The sequence below is a fragment of the Homalodisca vitripennis genome, chromosome 4 (genome assembly GCF_021130785.1).
Source record: "Homalodisca vitripennis isolate AUS2020 chromosome 4, UT_GWSS_2.1, whole genome shotgun sequence".
Lineage (NCBI taxonomy): Eukaryota > Metazoa > Arthropoda > Insecta > Hemiptera > Cicadellidae > Homalodisca > Homalodisca vitripennis.
Window position 1 is genome coordinate 198,287,720 of NC_060210.1, and position 17,756 is coordinate 198,305,475.

At 32.2% G+C, this 17,756-nt stretch overlaps 3 non-coding genes across 3 annotated transcripts; all 3 read left to right on the top strand.

The window, feature by feature from the left end:
* The first annotated feature begins 1,121 nt into the window (after window positions 1-1,121).
* On the top strand, window positions 1,122-1,228 carry LOC124361580. The gene has a single exon (XR_006922337.1). It is a non-coding gene; the product is annotated as a U6 spliceosomal RNA (small nuclear RNA).
* Window positions 1,229-4,535: 3,307 nt separating this feature from the next.
* On the top strand, window positions 4,536-4,642 carry LOC124361581. Its single transcript, XR_006922338.1, has one exon. It is a non-coding gene; the product is annotated as a U6 spliceosomal RNA (small nuclear RNA).
* Window positions 4,643-14,236: 9,594 nt separating this feature from the next.
* LOC124361582 lies at window positions 14,237-14,343 on the top strand. Its single transcript, XR_006922339.1, has one exon. It is a non-coding gene; the product is annotated as a U6 spliceosomal RNA (small nuclear RNA).
* The last annotated feature ends 3,413 nt before the right edge of the window (window positions 14,344-17,756 follow it).

Here is a 17,756-nt window from a genome sequence, read left to right on the forward strand (position 1 = left end):
GATGAGTATACAAAATCATGTGGTAACTGTCCAGAATTCTACAGGGTGATTCGGGTAGTGTTACCAGCACTTTCTGAGCTTATTGTACTATAAAAAATAATGAAAAAGTTCATACAAACATAGGCCCGGAAATGATTTGTTACTGAATAACGGCCAACAAAAGATTTCACCCCCAATTTAGTACCCGAGGTTAAATGATCATTTGCTGGGTAGTGTGGGAAGAGGAATTTAGAGACGAATGTAGTTTTTTCGAATGGTTTATGACATGATAAATGGAATAACGTTTTTTCCATACTTGTATATATCTCTCTTATTGTTTTAAGAGATGTATAACACAAAAAAGAGGATTCGAAAAACGATTTTTAGGTTTTTTAAGTACAATTATTTTATTAAATAGGTGATGAAAAACGTAAATTTTTTTTTCCAGAGACACTTTAATACTGAAGAAAATTATATACAATAAGACAATTACAATGAAATAATAGTTTTTAAAATCAAATTTTACTACCAACACTCATTGCGTAGAAAAACAAATTATCGAAATTGAATGACAGAAAACTATATGTACTCTTAACGATGCTTGAAGTAAAATTTAGAGACAGTTTTCGAAAAACTGTCCTTCTACTTCAATACATTTGGCAGCTCGGTTTCGGATCGATCGTGTAGCCCTCGATGGTGGTTATATTACAAACGCTGCATGGATATTCTTGATTTGTGCGGTGGCAATGTAATAATAACGAAAATCTAATACGATGGCATCCTCTGTCTTCATGGGGGAGACCAAAACAAGGTTCCTATTGCCGCCGCTAGGTCGCTCCACTCTCTACCACCACACTACTGGCACTGCCGCCAGGTCGCAGCACATGCGATACCTGTTCGATTTATATCTGACGAGAGTTTATAAACTTGAGACAACCCTAATGCAAACTTTAGTAAATATACTTATCATTATTTAACTACGTACGTTTTACGCCATAGTTGTCCTTAACATTTTACATATTTGCACTAATATATTGATGTGAAATATTCATTATTTTGCTAGACAACTGGCAGTCCAAGACGACACAGCTTTGTAGTTTTGTGACAGCAACATATATACCCAACTGAGAGGAACAACAGATGTACTTGCTTCGGCAGTACATATACTAAAATTGGAACGATACAGAGAAGATTAGCATGGCCCCTGCGCAAGGATGACACGCAAAATCGTGAAGCGTTCCACATTTTTTGCCAACATTTACACTGTATTAGAAAAGGTTTCCACTATTTTATACGTATTTTTTAAATTGATGTTAATTTATATAAATTTTTACTATTTTGTAACTAAAATAATTTTTTTATGTTATTTAATTACAAAAAATCGTAGTACTGAGTTAGAATGCAAGTCTATATTAGAAATAGTAAAAATCTTTAATTCGGATGAGTGGTTTTTGAGAAAAATATAAATATACGAGATAAAAAAAGTGTTTCTCATTTTCGAAAACTTAAAGCTTAACTTACTCTTTTAAACATAATCCAGTCTCTTCTTCATCTAACAACTTTACTACTTCTTTGTTATTTTCTACCTTATCATGGACTGTTTTACTCCCACTTCACACGCTTTATAAGCGTTTTTTCGGTCGCGGTCAATATCGCTTAGAGCTGTAAATAGTTTTTTTCCCACATTTAACTTCAAGATCTCTCAACAATTTAATTGATCCCTATTCCCTCCATTGAAACAAATCACAGCATACTGTGTACCCATTTCAAAGTTTGAACGCCAACAAAATTCTCTTTTAGTATTCTGGATCACAATACGGAATTACAATTTTTATTGACATTTTGCGTAAATCCATGTAATCCAAGTAGTTTGTAACCGGATCTCGTGTACATAGAATGTAACTATAGAGGAAAGAGTTGATAGTGTGTGTGTGATGTGGTTTGAGTTTAAACTCTATTTCACCTTCTGCTTTGTGCAATGTTTGTAAAAACGTGCAAAAACATAATCCAACATTTAAAATAAAAAATAATTTTTTATTCGAGTTGAAAAATGTGATTTAATAGCTCCTGGCCAAAGTTGCACCCTCCAAACTAAACCAAAACCTTGCACCGATGGAAAAACTGCCCGTCTCTAAAACCGGCCAGTCGTGCTGGTTGATTAGAAAAGAAAACAGGATTTCAGACGTTTTTATCCTAAGTAAGTGATCTTTCCTTGTACAACTTGATGATGGTAAACTTTTGACACTTGTAAAAACTAAATTTTAAATATTTATATCTACATCTGTTTAAAAATTAGGAGGCAAAGATTTCATTATCATCTTGTATACAAATCCAAATATCCCCCATGATTTTTATGTCAGTGTCTTAATTCTAAATTTCATTATGGTTCATAGAAAACTTTGAAATGGTAAATTTTTAAAGCATTCGGTGTGTGGAGACAAAGTGATTACTAACGTTTGTAGAAAATTGTAATGTAGAAATAATAAATAATAGTGCGGACTTAAAAATAAAAATTTATTGTTCAATCATTAAAATAATAGGGTATTTTTTATTTTTAACTATAATAAAATCGTGCAAAATAAAATTCAATGATCAAAATAACAAAAAAATGTGGAACCTATACAGTTACGTGTCATCCTTGTTCAGGAGCCACGTCAACCTTCTCTGTACATTCCAGTCATAGAATAAGTGTGTACTGGCCAGTCTATCCTGTACGGCAGTACAGGGACCGTGGTACAGTATATATCTCTATGGTACTACACTACAATCCGTAAGGGACTTGGATCACTACTACACTATTAAATGTAAGTAAAATACGTTAGACTACAGCAAGTTTACATTTATAACTGTGATTATTTACATTTGCTCTAGAATACTGCGCCTTTAAAATCTCTGATATCAATTAAATCTAATGGTAATTAAACTTTAATTACGGTTACCTCTCGCTTAAAAATTGTGTCGAGTGTGGCGCGACCTAGCGGCGGCTGAAGGAACCTTGTTGTGGTACTCGAGCACAGAGGCGCTCATCGTTATTGATTTTTGTCGTGGACGTTCAAAGATATGCGGCCACAATGCAACTATTCGCAGACGCTAGTATTTTTGTAGTAACGTACGTAAAACGAACGGACATTAAATTCTGTCTAGGGTTAGATACGGATACACAAAACTAATTAGTTATCTGTTTGTATGTTTAGATTTCCCTCCTAATGATGGATATCTTATTGTAAGGGTAGTTGTTAAGGGAAGTGTTGTTATTTCTTTAGTGTAGTTTATCGTTAAGTTATTGAAAATTGATGTACCTAAAATTAAAATACATCAATAAAGATTTCACATTATAAATAACTAAGGATTCAATGTAGCCTATAAATCTAAAAAATCAATTATCGCAACTATTAAACACAAGGCAAAAACACCTAGACTGCTTTGAGAATTGATGAGTATACAAAATCATGTGGTAACTGTCCAGAATTCTACAGGGTGATTCGGGTAGTGTTACCAGCACTTTCTGAGCTTATTGTACTATAAAAAATAATGAAAAAGTTCATACAAACATAGGCCCGGAAATGATTTGTTACTGAATAACGGCCAACAAAAGATTTCACCCCCAATTTAGTACCCGAGGTTAAATGATCATTTGCTGGTAGTGTGGGAAGAGGAATTTAGAGACGAATGTAGTTTTTTCGAATGGTTTTATGACATGATAAATGGAATAACGTTTTTTTTTTTCCATACTTGTATATATCTCTCTTATTGTTTAAGAGATGTATAACACAAAAAAGAGGATTCGAAAAACGATTTTTAGGTTTTTTAAGTACAATTATTTTATTAAATAGGTGATGAAAACGTAAATTTTTCCAGAGAAACTTTAATACTGAAGAAAATTATATACAATAAGACAATTACAATGAAATAATAGTTTTTAAAATCAAATTTTACTACCAACACTCATTGCGTAGAAAAACAAATTATCGAAATTGAATGACAGAAAACTATATGTACTCTTAACGATGCTTGAAGTAAAATTTAGAGACAGTTTTCAAAAAACTGTCCTTCTACTTCAATACATTTGGCAGCTCGGTTTCGGATCGATCGTGTAGCCCTCGATGGTGGTTATATTACAAACGCTGCATGGATATTTATTCTTGATTTGTGCGGTGGCAATGTAATAATAACGAAAATCTAATACGATGGCATCCTCTGTCTTCATGGGGGAGACCAAAACAAGGTTCCTATTGCCGCCGCTAGGTCGCTCCACTCTCTACCACCACACTACTGGCACTGCCGCCAGGTCGCAGCACATGCGATACCTGTTCGATTTATATCTGACGAGAGTTTATAAACTTGAGACAACCCTAATGCAAACTTTAGTAAATATACTTATCATTATTTAACTACGTACGTTTTACGCCATAGTTGTCCTTAACATTTTACATATTTGCACTAATATATTGATGTGAAATATTCATTATTTTGCTAGACAACTGGCAGTCCAAGACGACACAGCTTTGTAGTTTTGTGACAGCAACATATATACCCAACTGAGAGGAACAACAGATGTACTTGCTTCGGCAGTACATATACTAAAATTGGAACGATACAGAGAAGATTAGCATGGCCCCTGCGCAAGGATGACACGCAAAATCGTGAAGCGTTCCACATTTTTTGCCAACATTTACACTGTATTAGAAAAGGTTTCCACTATTTTATACGTATTTTTTAAATTGATGTTAATTTATATAAATTTTTACTATTTTGTAACTATAGGATGCTTCCTATATTATTGAATTATTTATAGGAATATTTTTATTTTTAATTAAGAATTGTAAACTTATATAGTAATTGAATTGTAAGATTGTGAACCTTCCAGCAGTGCTGAATTTCTTGTCAATTCGGGTTCAAGGAATGCTAGAAGCTTCCTTTTGTATGTAGGTATTGAGCACAGGTTACATGTCTGGGCTGGATAGGTACCATTCAACACAGACATTGTGTTGCTCAATTTTGATTGGCCAATGTTAGCTTTATTAGATGGTGGGAGGGAGTTCTAGATCCTTCCGGTGGCTTCAACCACGTTTTGAGGAGATTCTTTGCTGTGTGCTCAGAGAGTGTAGACATATTAAGGTTTAGCCTACTCTTGCCGTTTTGATTTTTCGGCAAGAAGGTTGAGTTGTAAGATTTAAAAATTCTTTTCAAAATTTAAAGTAGTGTTTCAATTAAGTAATATATAATAGCCATTTCGGTTACTTGGTGAAGTCTTCTGGAGAAGTGCGAGGTACTGTGAAAGTTAGAATTAAATATTGAAATAGAAAATTACTTGATGATATTTTCCTGTTCAATTTGGTTTAATCAGGATTAACCTACTGAAAAAGAAAATTTATTTAATCTTCTGAGATTCTATATATATCTTAACAAGTTCCTAAATTTAACATTCAAAGCCAAGCGAAACAATTCTGGATAATTCAATGATTTGTAAATTGGAAACTTACAGAAAATAAGTAGTTTGAAACTGATACAATTTTGACTTTAACTGGTTGGACATTGTCTTTGTTCATAAATTAAATATTAATATTATCTTAATTTGTTTGATTTTTATTTTGAGAAGAAGACGTATTTTATTATTTGTTTTATTTTATATTAGAAGAAGATTATTTTATTTTGAAGTTTAATGAAGATTTTTATTTCGAGTTTGTGTTGAAACATTAGCACTGAGAACTTGAAGGACACAATTATTGAATGATTGATTGATTGTTAGTTTTAAGACTGGACTTGTGAACTTTTGATGGGTTAAAAACATGAAATAATTGAGAATAAATTCTAAGTAAAAAAGATAGCTTGGCGTTGCTGTATTATTGATTTTAAATTTTATTAAAATTAATATTAATTTATACTGAGTTTAATTATTGAATTCCATTGGAACTTGTGCATTCTAAAAATAAAGGTTATTAGTTTAGAATACCATTGATCGCTCTTATACTAAAACAAAAATAGTTGTAATTGGTTTATAGTAGATAACCTTACTGTAGACACGTTACATAATTGCGCAACTCTGCTGGTAATAATTGAGAGATTGATGTGAAGAAGTTTTGAACAGTGATTGGTATTTGTGTGAACTTTTAAAGGAAGACATTAAATTAATTGATAAATCAATTAATAAATTATTGTAATAAAGAATGTTTTCTGTGAGGAATAAACTGTAATATAAAGTGACTATTGTGAACAGTGCTGAACTTTAATTAGTGAACTATGTCACTGAAGGTTGGACCTACTTATTAAAGAAGAACTGTTGTTTGAATTTAAATTTAGGGGTATTTATCGTAAACCGGTCTGTGGCCGTTAGAGTCAAGAAAAAGATTATGAAAAACTTATTAAATTAAAGGTATTAGTCAATGTGGAACATCTTGATGGATATCAATATATAATGATGATTGTAAGAAGATATGAATAAATTAACTTGGTGCCTTCCACGGCGGGAAATAACATCAGGTAATGTGATAAGAGCCTTAGAAAATAGTATTACTTAATAATTACTCATTACCTGAAAATATAGTGGATGACAACGCAACTTGTTTCACTACTGAAGAATACAAATATTTTTTTTAATTAAAAGGGGAGTGTCTACCTACGAAGTTTAAATCAAGTTTTTAATTGGTTATTATTCTGAAAATAAAAGAGGATGGGCTAAATGTTTGGGAAAAATTCAATTATCAGTAAATAGTACATTCAATGAAAGTGTGAAATCGACCCCGTTTTGAACTGTTGTTTAATTATAAACCAAATAATAGTTTAAGTTTGCGGTGGAATCTGAAGGGCTTAATAGATAACGAATTACGGGGAAAGAAATAAAAATAAATTAATCAATGCAGTCAGAAATCTGAAGCAACAATGTTTGAAAAATGAGAAATTAAGCAAATATGGTAACAATGTTTAGATTTAAGAAGGGTGATATTGTGTTTTGTAAAGTTAATTTTCAGAGAAAGAAGTTGGATGACATTTACGAAGGACCCTACAAAATTATTGCCGTAATTTCAGATATCAGTTTTGTGGTGCAAGATCTGAGAGATGCAAATATATATAAGCGAGTTCACAGCGTGAACATGAAGCTGGTAAAACAATGATGGTAAAATGAATATAGGTGTAGAAAGTGTATGGTGTAAATTTCAGGGTAGGACATGGACTGTGAGTCTTTAATACATGAAACTTGTACTATTAATGAATATGTGATAATGTGAGATTTGATAAACAAACCAATTAGTTATAGATAATTACTAATGTTTTATTAAATCTACGTACATGTTAACCATATGAGAGAAAGTACAATGAGACATGTGGTGCTATTGGGTTGGACATGGACTGTGAGTGTTTAATACATGAAACTTGTACTATTAATGAGTATGTAATAATGTGAGATTTTATAAACAAACCAATTAGTTATAGATATTACTAATGTTTTATTAAAATCTACGTACATGTTACCATATGAGTGAAAGTACAATGAGACATGTGTTGCTATTGGGTTGGACATGGACTGTGAGTGTTTAATACATGAAACTTGTACTATTAATGAGTATGTAATAATGTGAGATTTTATAAACAAACCAATTAGTTATAGATTATTACTAATGTTTTATGAAATCGACATACATGTTACCATATGAGTGAAAGTACAATGAGACATGTGTTTATTTCACGCATACAGACACACTATATATATTTGGTGAATGTGAGTCCTATCCTATCCTACCGATTGTAATAAACAAATTTGGATGGAAAAATAATCTGTATTTGTTGTGGAAATCCCAAGGTTGTGGTCTATAACATGAAATGTTCCAACAACCCTGAGTAAATGTTTACACAGTGAAAGTGAGAAAGAACAACATGATATTACCTCATTATAAGTACTAAACTAAGATTAAAATAATTAGTGAAAAAGGATACAGCTTATATATAATTGTTACCTGGATTGGTTATCCATAATAACTTAACAAGTAACTAGCACTGATTGAAATTAAAATAAAAAGAATTTAACTTGTATTAATTTGCACCACAATGATTACCAAAAATTTTAAAGAAAGAAACATTATTTAAACAGCACTGCACTGCCACAGTTAAAGATGAGAAGAGATGATCTTGTAGAAAGCTCCTTATGGTAAAGATTTGTGCTGTGGATTGATGAAGTTGTAGACTGACGAAATAAATGTATTTATGAAAATAACTTAAACGTTTTGGGGGTATACAAAGAATTGTACTGAGTGAATAAAAAGGGACGTTTGATAATTTAACCTTTACAGATATACTTTTAAAGGGTTCTAAATAAATGTTTCATATGGAACGATTGCTGAGAACGAGGACAAATCCAACATCAGGGAACGAAGTCATTGGTTATGTACGAGGTGCAGGAGATGAGGCGACCTGGCCAGGAGCTGTATACCGTCGTTAAACCGTCCAAGCTGTCTCGGAAGCGACTGTCGATTATCAGTGGGCATCGCAAACAAAGGACCGAGATAAGATTGTTAACTACTCTCGATCAATAACCAGGACCGTTATCTACAGACTTTCCATTTCTGAATTCATCAAAACAGTTAGTCTTAGAATACTTAACTTTACTTTTAAATAAATGAATTATGTAAAAATATGGATCTTTGTATTTGCTTAAAATGATTTCAAAATTAATCAATTGTTTATGTACTGACTAATATTTTATTGATTGTTGAACTAAAGTTGTAATAATTATAATAATTACTTCTAAAGATCTTTTAAAATTTTGATTTAATGATAATAACTATAAAACATCATTGTATTTGCATCAATTGTATATTGAATCATTGTATTTGCTTAAATTCATTTAAAAATTAATCAATTATTTTTGTACTGAGTAATGTTTATTGATTGTTAAGTAAACTTGTAAGTATTAATTAATTAGTTATAAGGATCTTTTAAAGTTTTGACTTAATGATAATAAATTTAAAATGGGTTATTATACTTTATGTACTTTTAATGTAAAAAAACAAACTTGGAGAATTAAGGTTTTTTAAAATTCAAAAAACTTGTAACAACAAATAATAATTCAGTACTCTTATTGATGTTAAGAAGATTGTATAGATAGTTGAGATTCATTAATAATTCTTGTTTGTTTACATTTTAAACTTTGTTTTGTAAACATATGTACATCAGTAATTGGACTTAACCAAAGATTAAATGTAAATATTTGATTTATATATAGCTGAGTCTGTTAGGTGTTACCGAATTATAGTCATTCTAAAATATTGATTGTTTTGATGTAGTGTAATTAAATTAACAGAACAAATTAGGGTTTTTCAATTGAAGAATGTTTAGAGAAGTAACTTAGTATTTTTAAACTGTACGCTTTATTGATGATGTACTAATTTGCGTATTCTGAACTTAAATTGAATTTAACTTGTTTTTATTGTAGGTGATTAGGTAAACATATTGTAAGTAATTGTAAGTAAACATATTGTAGGAAGAAAATTATTCTTTGATCTGCTTGGTTTAAGGGATATTCAAGGTTGAACTTTGTAAGGTGAATGTTGTATAAAAAATTTTTTTTTTATTTCTGGTAAAAGGTAGGTGAGGTCTAAAGCCTCTTGCCTAATTGATGTTAGTAGTTTGTCCTCATTATTACTAAAGCCTCTTGCTAATTGATGTTAGTAGTTTGTCCTCATTATTAATAAAGCCCCTTGCTAATTGATGTTAGTAGTTTGCCGGTATTATTACTAGAAGCCTTGCTTCTAGCATTGAAGGTAGGGAGGATATAGGATTGCTTCCTATATTATTGAATTATTTATAGGAATATTTTTATTTTTAATTAAGAGAATTGTAAACTTATATAGTAATTGAATTGTAAGATTGTGAACCTTCCAGCAGTGCTGAATTTCTTGTCAATTCGGGTTCAAGGAATGCTAGAAGCTTCCTTTTGTATGTAGGTATTGAGCACAGGTTACATGTCTGGGCTGGATAGGTACCATTCAACACAGACATTGTTGTTGCTCAATTTTGATTGGCCAATGTTAGCTTTATTAGATGGTGGGAGGGAGTTCTAGATCCTTCCGGTGGCTTCAACCACGTTTTGAGGAGATTCTTTGCTGTGTGCTCAGAGAGTGTAGACATATTAAGGTTTAGCCTACTCTTGCCGTTTTGATTTTTCGGCAAGAAGGTTGAGTTGTAAGATTTAAAATTCTTTTCAAAATTTAAAGTAGTGTTTCAATTAAGTAAATATATAATAGCCATTTCGGTTACTTGGTGAAGTCTTCTGGAGAAGTGCGAGGTACTGTGAAAGTTTAGAATTAAATATTGAAATAGAAAAATTACTTGATGATATTTTCCTGTTCAATTTGGTTTAATCAGGATTTAACCTACTGAAAAAGAAAATTTATTTAATCTTCTGAGATTCTATATATATCTTAACAAGTTCCTAAAATTTAACATTCAAAGCCAAGCGAACAATTCTGGATAATTCAATGATTTGTAAATTGGAAACTTACAGAAAATAAGTAGATTGAAACTGATACAATTTTGACTTTAACTGGTTGGACATTGTCTTTGTTCATAAATTAAATATTAATATTATCTTAATTTGTTTGATTTTTATTTTGAGAAGAAGTCGTATTTTTATTATTTGTTTTTATTTTATATTAGAAGAAGATTATTTTATTTTGAAGTTTAATGAAGATTTTTATTTCGAGTTTGTGTTGAAACATTAGCACTGAGAACTTGAAGGACACAATTATTGAATGATTGATTGATTGTTAGTTTTAAGACTGGACTTGTGAAACTTTTGATGGGTTAAAAACATGAAATAATTGAGAATAAATTCTAAGTAAAAAAGATAGCTTGGCGTTGCTGTATTATTGATTTTAAATTTTATTAAAATTAATATTAATTTTATACTGAGTTTTAATTATTGAATTCCATTGGAACTTGTGCATTCTAAAAATAAAGGGTTATTAGTTTAGAATACCATTGATCGCTCTTATACTAAAACAAAAATAGTTGTAATTGGTTTATAGTAGATAACCTTACTGTAGACACGTTACAGTAACTAAAATAATTTTTTTATGTTATTTAATTACAAAAATCGTAGTACTGAGTTAGAATGCAAGTCTATATTAGAAATAGTAAAAATCTTTAATTCGGATGAGTGGTTTTTGAGAAAAATATAAATATACGAGATAAAAAAAGTGTTTCTCATTTTCGAAAACTTAAAGCTTAACTTACTCTTTTAAACATAATCCAGTCTCTTCTTCATCTAACAACTTTACTACTTCTTTGTTATTTTCTACCTTATCATGGACTGTTTTACTCCCACTTCACACGCTTTATAAGCGTTTTTTTTTCGGTCGCGGTCAATATCGCTTAGAGCTGTAAATAGTTTTTTTTCCCACATTTAACTTCAAGATCTCTCAACAATTTAATTGATCCCTATTCCCTCCATTGAAACAAATCACAGCATACTGTGTACCCATTTCAAAGTTTGAACGCCAACAAAATTCTCTTTTAGTATTCTGGATCACAATACGGAATTACAATTTTTATTGACATTTTGCGTAAATCCATGTAATCCAAGTAGTTTGTAACCGGATCTCGTGTACATAGAATGTAACTATAGAGGAAAGAGTTGATAGTGTGTGTGATGTGGTTTGAGTTTAACTCTATTTCACCTTCTGCTTTGTGCAATGTTTGTAAAAACGTGCAAAAACATAATCCAACATTTAAAATAAAAAATAATTTTTTATTCGAGTTGAAAAATGTGATTTAATAGCTCCTGGCCAAAGTTGCACCCTCCAAACTAAACCAAAACCTTGCACCGATGGAAAAACTGCCCGTCTCTAAAACCGGCCAGTCGTGCTGGTTGATTAGAAAAGAAAACAGGATTTCAGACGTTTTTATCCTAAGTAAGTGATCTTTCCTTGTACAACTTGATGATGGTAAACTTTTGACACTTGTAAAAACTAAATTTTAAATATTTATATCTACATCTGTTTAAAAATTAGGAGGCAAAGATTTCATTATCATCTTGTATACAAATCCAAATATCCCCCATGATTTTTATGTCAGTGTCTTAATTCTAAATTTCATTATGGTTCATAGAAAACTTTGAAATGGTAAATTTTTAAAGCATTCGGTGTGTGGAGACAAAGTGATTACTAACGTTTGTAGAAAATTGTAATGTAGAAATAATAAATAATAGTGCGGACTTAAAAATAAAAATTTATTGTTCAATCATTAAAATAATAGGGTATTTTTTATTTTTAACTATAATAAAATCGTGCAAAATAAAATTCAATGATCAAAATAACAAAAAAATGTGGAACCTATACAGTTACGTGTCATCCTTGTTCAGGAGCCACGTCAACCTTCTCTGTACATTCCAGTCATAGAATAAGTGTGTACTGGCCAGTCTATCCTGTACGGCAGTACAGGGACCATGGTACAGTATATATCTCTATGGTACTACACTACAATCCGTAAGGGACTTGGATCACTACTACACTATTAAATGTAAGTAAATACGTTAGACTACAGCAAGTTTACATTTATAACTGTGATTAATTACGTTTGCTCTAGAATACTGCGCCTTTAAAATCTCTGATATCAATTAAATCTAATGGTAATTAAACTTTAATTACGGTTACCTCTCGCTTAAAAATTGTGTCGAGTGTGGCGCGACCTAGCGGCGGCTGAAGGAACCTTGTTGTGGTACTCGAGCACAGAGGCGCTCATCGTTATTGATTTTTGTCGTGGACGTTCAAAGATATGCGGCCACAATGCAACTATTCGCAGACGCTAGTATTTTTGTAGTAACGTACGTAAAACGAACGGACATTAAATTCCGTCTAGGGTTAGATACGGATACACAAAACTAATTAGTTATCTGTTTGTATGTTTAGATTTCTCTCCTAATGATGGATATCTTATTGTAAGGGTAGTTGTTAAGGGAAGTGTTGTTATTTCTTTAGTGTAGTTTATCGTTAAGTTATTGAAAATTGATGTACCTAAAATTAAAATACATCAATAAAGATTTCACATTATAAATAACTAAGGATTCAATGTAGCCTATAAATCTAAAAAATCAATTATCGCAACTATTAAACACAAGGCAAAAAACACCTAGACTGCTTTGAGAATTGATGAGTATACAAAATCATGTGGTAACTGTCCAGAATTCTACAGGGTGATTCGGGTAGTGTTACCAGCACTTTCTGAGCTTATTGTACTATAAAAAATAATGAAAAAGTTCATACAAACATAGGCCCGGAAATGATTTGTTACTGAATAACGGCCAACAAAAGATTTCACCCCACAATTTAGTACCCGAGGTTAAATGATCATTTGCTGGGAGTGTGGGAAGAGGAATTTAGAGACGAATGTAGTTTTTTCGAATGGTTTATGACATGCTAAATGGAATAACGTTTTTTCCATACTTGTATCTATCTCTCTTATTGTTTAAGAGATGTAAAACACAAAAAAGAGGATTCGAAAAACGATTTTTAGGTTTTTTAAGTACAATTATTTTATTAAATAGGTGATGAAAACGTAAATTTTTCCAGAGAAACTTTAATACTGAAGAAAATTATATACAATAAGACAATTACAATGAAATAATAGTTTTTAAAATCAAATTTTACTACCAACACTCATTGCGTAGAAAAACAAATTATCGAAATTGAATGACAGAAAACTATATGTACTCTTAACAATGCTTGAAGTAAAATTTAGAGACAGTTTTCAAAAAACTGTCCTTCTACTTCAATACATTTGGCAGCTCGGTTTCGGATCGATCGTGTAGCCCTCGATGGTGGTTATATTACAAACGCTGCATGGATATTCTTGATTTGTGCGGTGGCAATGTAATAATAACGAAAATCTAATACGATTGCATCCTCTGTCTTCATGGGGGAGACCAAAACAAGCGTTCCTATTGCCGCCGCTAGGTCGCTCCACTCTCTACCACCACACTACTGGCACTGCCACCAGGTCGCAGCACATGCGATACCTTTTCGATTTATATCTGACGAGAGTTTATAAACTTGAGACAACCCTAATGCAAACTTTAGTAAAAATACTTATCGTTATTTAACTACGTACGTTTTACGCCATAGTTGTCCTTAACATTTTACATATTTGCACTAATATATTTATGTGAAATATTCATTATTTTGCTAGACAACTGACAGTCCAAGAAGACACAGCTTTGTAGTTTTGTGACAGCAACATATATACCCAACTGAGAGGAACAACAGATGTACTTGCTTCGGCAGTACATATACTAAAATTGGAACGATACAGAGAAGATTAGCATGGCCCCTGCGCAAGGATGACACGCAAAATCGTGAAGCGTTCCACATTTTTTGCCAACATTTACACTGTATTAGAAAAGGTTTCCACTATTTTATACGTATTTTTTAAATTGATGTTAATTTATATAAATTTTTACTATTTTGTAACTAAAATAATTTTTTTATCTTATTTAATTACAAAAATCGTAGTACTGACTTGAATGCAAGTCTATATTAGAAATAGTAAAAATCTTTAATTCGGATGAGTGGTTTTTGAGAAAAATATAAATATACGAGATAAAAAAAGTGTTTCTCATTTTCGAAAACTTAAAGCTTAACTTACTCTTTTAAACATAATCCAGTCTCTTCTCCATCTAACAACTTTACTACTTCTTTGTTATTTTCTACCTTATCATGGACTGTTTTACTCCCACTTCACACGCTTTATAAGCGTTTTTTCGGTCGCGGTCAATATCGCTTAGAGCTGTAAATAGTTTTTTCCCACAAGATCTCTCAACAATTTAATTGATCCCTATTCCCTCCATTGAAACAAATCACAGCATATTGTGTACCCATTTCAAAGTTTGAACGCCAACAAATTTCTCTTTTAGCAGCCTATTCTGGAATTACAATTTTTATTGACATTTTGCGTAAATCCATGTAATCGTTTTTTTAACTGTGGTTGAGCTTTGTGGGTCTTTGAATGTCGCTTTTATAGTTTCGATTACAGCTTGATTTTGAGGCATTTATGCTTTTATGTTTACAACTTTTCTGTTCTTGCAATGCTTCAGTCTTGACCAGAAGGAGGAATAATCTTAGGCCTAGTCTTAATCTTAACTTTTGAGTGATCCCCTGCTCAAGGTATCACGCAAAATCGTGAAGCGTTGCACATTTTTTGCCAACATTTAACTTTCTGTAATATTTTGTATCTCATTTGTAGTAAAATTTTCATGTTATTCTTTTAGAGTTCTTAAGTATTTTAGATAAGAAAATATGTGTTTATTAAAGTTATCTTAATTTATTTGACCTCTTCTGTGTATTCCTGTACGACACGTTGGCAGCGATAGTCAGCATCTGCTTCTATCTCAGTTGTCTTAAAGTCGGCATTCGACAGTTCTCTTAGGGTAGAGATTAAATTTTTTCTTTGCATACTTGAATTCAAAGATATCATAATGACAAATGCGGGTTTTAAGAGTCTATTTTACAGTTAATAATGACATAAACGTGTTATTTCTGTTTCGTTATAAACCAGTCTAAGATTTTTTTTAATGATTTATACATTTAGGAATTAATTACTTTTTAACGATGAAATCATGTTTTGTTTGATTGCCATACTATGGGGTCATACAGCTTGTATAGATAAACAAAACGCTTGGTCACCACTAACTAGTCAGATATCTATAACTTAAGAGTAACTTATGTTTAACGACGCAAAATAGCTGCGGTGCAGCGACGAGGAGCTCTTAGACTCTAGGGAGCTTGTGCCTACCGAACGGTTTCGGAAGCAGCCGTACTGGTAATTGCAGGAGCCACACCGATGGATTTGTTAGCATTTGAAAGAGTGAAACTCTACGACGCTAAAAGGAATGGTGACAACTCCAAGGAGGCAAGAAAGAGGATAAGGACGGAAACACTACAGGAGTGGCAAAATCTATGGACATCGGGAGAGACGGGCAGATGGACGGCACGGCTGATACCGGACATCAACGTCTGGCTCTCTCGGAAGCACGGAGAAACGGAATTTTTCCTGACACAGTTCTTTACGGGCCACAGCCAGTTCAACGACTACCTCTTCAGGATGAGACTACATGACAATCTAACGTGCAAATATTGCCTGGACAAAATCGACGACGCCGAAAACACACGTTCTTCGAGTGTGCTCGGTGGAAGGACTACAGAAGCAGCGCCGAAGAGATCATAGGCGCCAGGCTCTCCCCCTCAAGCCTGGTGACCTATATGATCACACAAGAAGAAAACTGGTCAGCTGTCGCAGCTTATGCACAACACCTTCTGAGAGATAAAATCGCCGAAAGGGACCAGTAGCCAGGAGTAGGCGTCGCAAGACGCAGGACGGACTGGATTGATGTAATGCTAACGCGGTTCCAAGCCAGTCCTCCCCGTACCATCTACGGGGAGAGGGGAGAGGAGTGTTTTTTTAGTGGGTAAAAATTTCCACACTACCGTCCATTGTTATCTGCCGTAAGATGGGCGGCGGAGTATTAACGATGGCGGTGTCTTTGGAAGATTTTTTTCGCACCTCTATAAAAAAATCAAATTTTCAGGCGAATCGTGTAAATCATGCAACTGATATTAAATAATGAAAAGGGAATGTTTATTACCCTTGAATATTATTAATATTAATCTAGTAATACTTGTTATAAATCACACTACAAATCGAACGATTTGGTTATTTTTTCATGCATATTCACTAAGTACCAACCGGTAAGCGTATATTTAACTGTGCTATAGTAAATTCAAAAGCTCTTATATAATGTTTGTTTGAAATGTTACTTATTTTTTTTATATTTACACCATAAAAAGTTATTTTTACACATAATTTTCCCGTTATTAACACGTAGACTAATATTCTGTTTTTTTTTCCTTTAATATGTTTTAGATTTTAATTTTAACCTGTAAAACGAGACATCTCTCATTATTCAATATTAAGTGCTAAAAGTATTTTATGTTTAGCATTGTTCTTACGGAAATAAAATCAAGATGGCAGCTCTTATGCTAAAACCGAGTACAGTATCGATGATTGATTAACCTTTAATATAAAGGTAACAGGACACTTGTCATCGATAAGTGTAACAAAAAACAGTAACACAACATTTTAATATTTTTTATATGTCAGGCTCCTAAGGAGGATGTCTAATCTAAAACATAGATTAAAAACTATTTTAGGTTAAGTGAATAAATTTTACAAAGACGTTGTAGCATGATTTGTTGACGAGAGGTAATTGTAAATAAAGAATTACTTTTGATTCATATCAGAGCCGTATTATAACAAAGTACTTATTCTATAACAATGTTATAATAACGAATGTAAATACTAAGATAGTCAGTCTTACATGACTACGTGCCAGAAAGGTTCACTTCTGGCTGGTTTATACCATCGAGACTTACATACAGCGAAAACCGATGTGTCACTTACATAATATGGGCAACCCTCTGGATGTCTAGGAGGGACACATCACTAACCGTAAATAGGAAGTTATAGGGGTGGAAGGATGGACCGATAAGTCTAGCACTTTCACTGCCGCCTCCTAATTTTGACAACTTTCTTACACTGCCGCCCGTTTTAATGAATGTTTAAATAAATATAAATTTTTAACCAATTATAAGAAAACCATGGGACTTACTTTTTTAAACCTGAGTTCTTCCTCTTTCTACACAAATGCTCACGCATGAATAATTTCAAACAGAAAGTCTTGTTTTAAAAGTTAAAAACATCATGTTTTTTGTAAAAAATTAAAAGTTGACCAA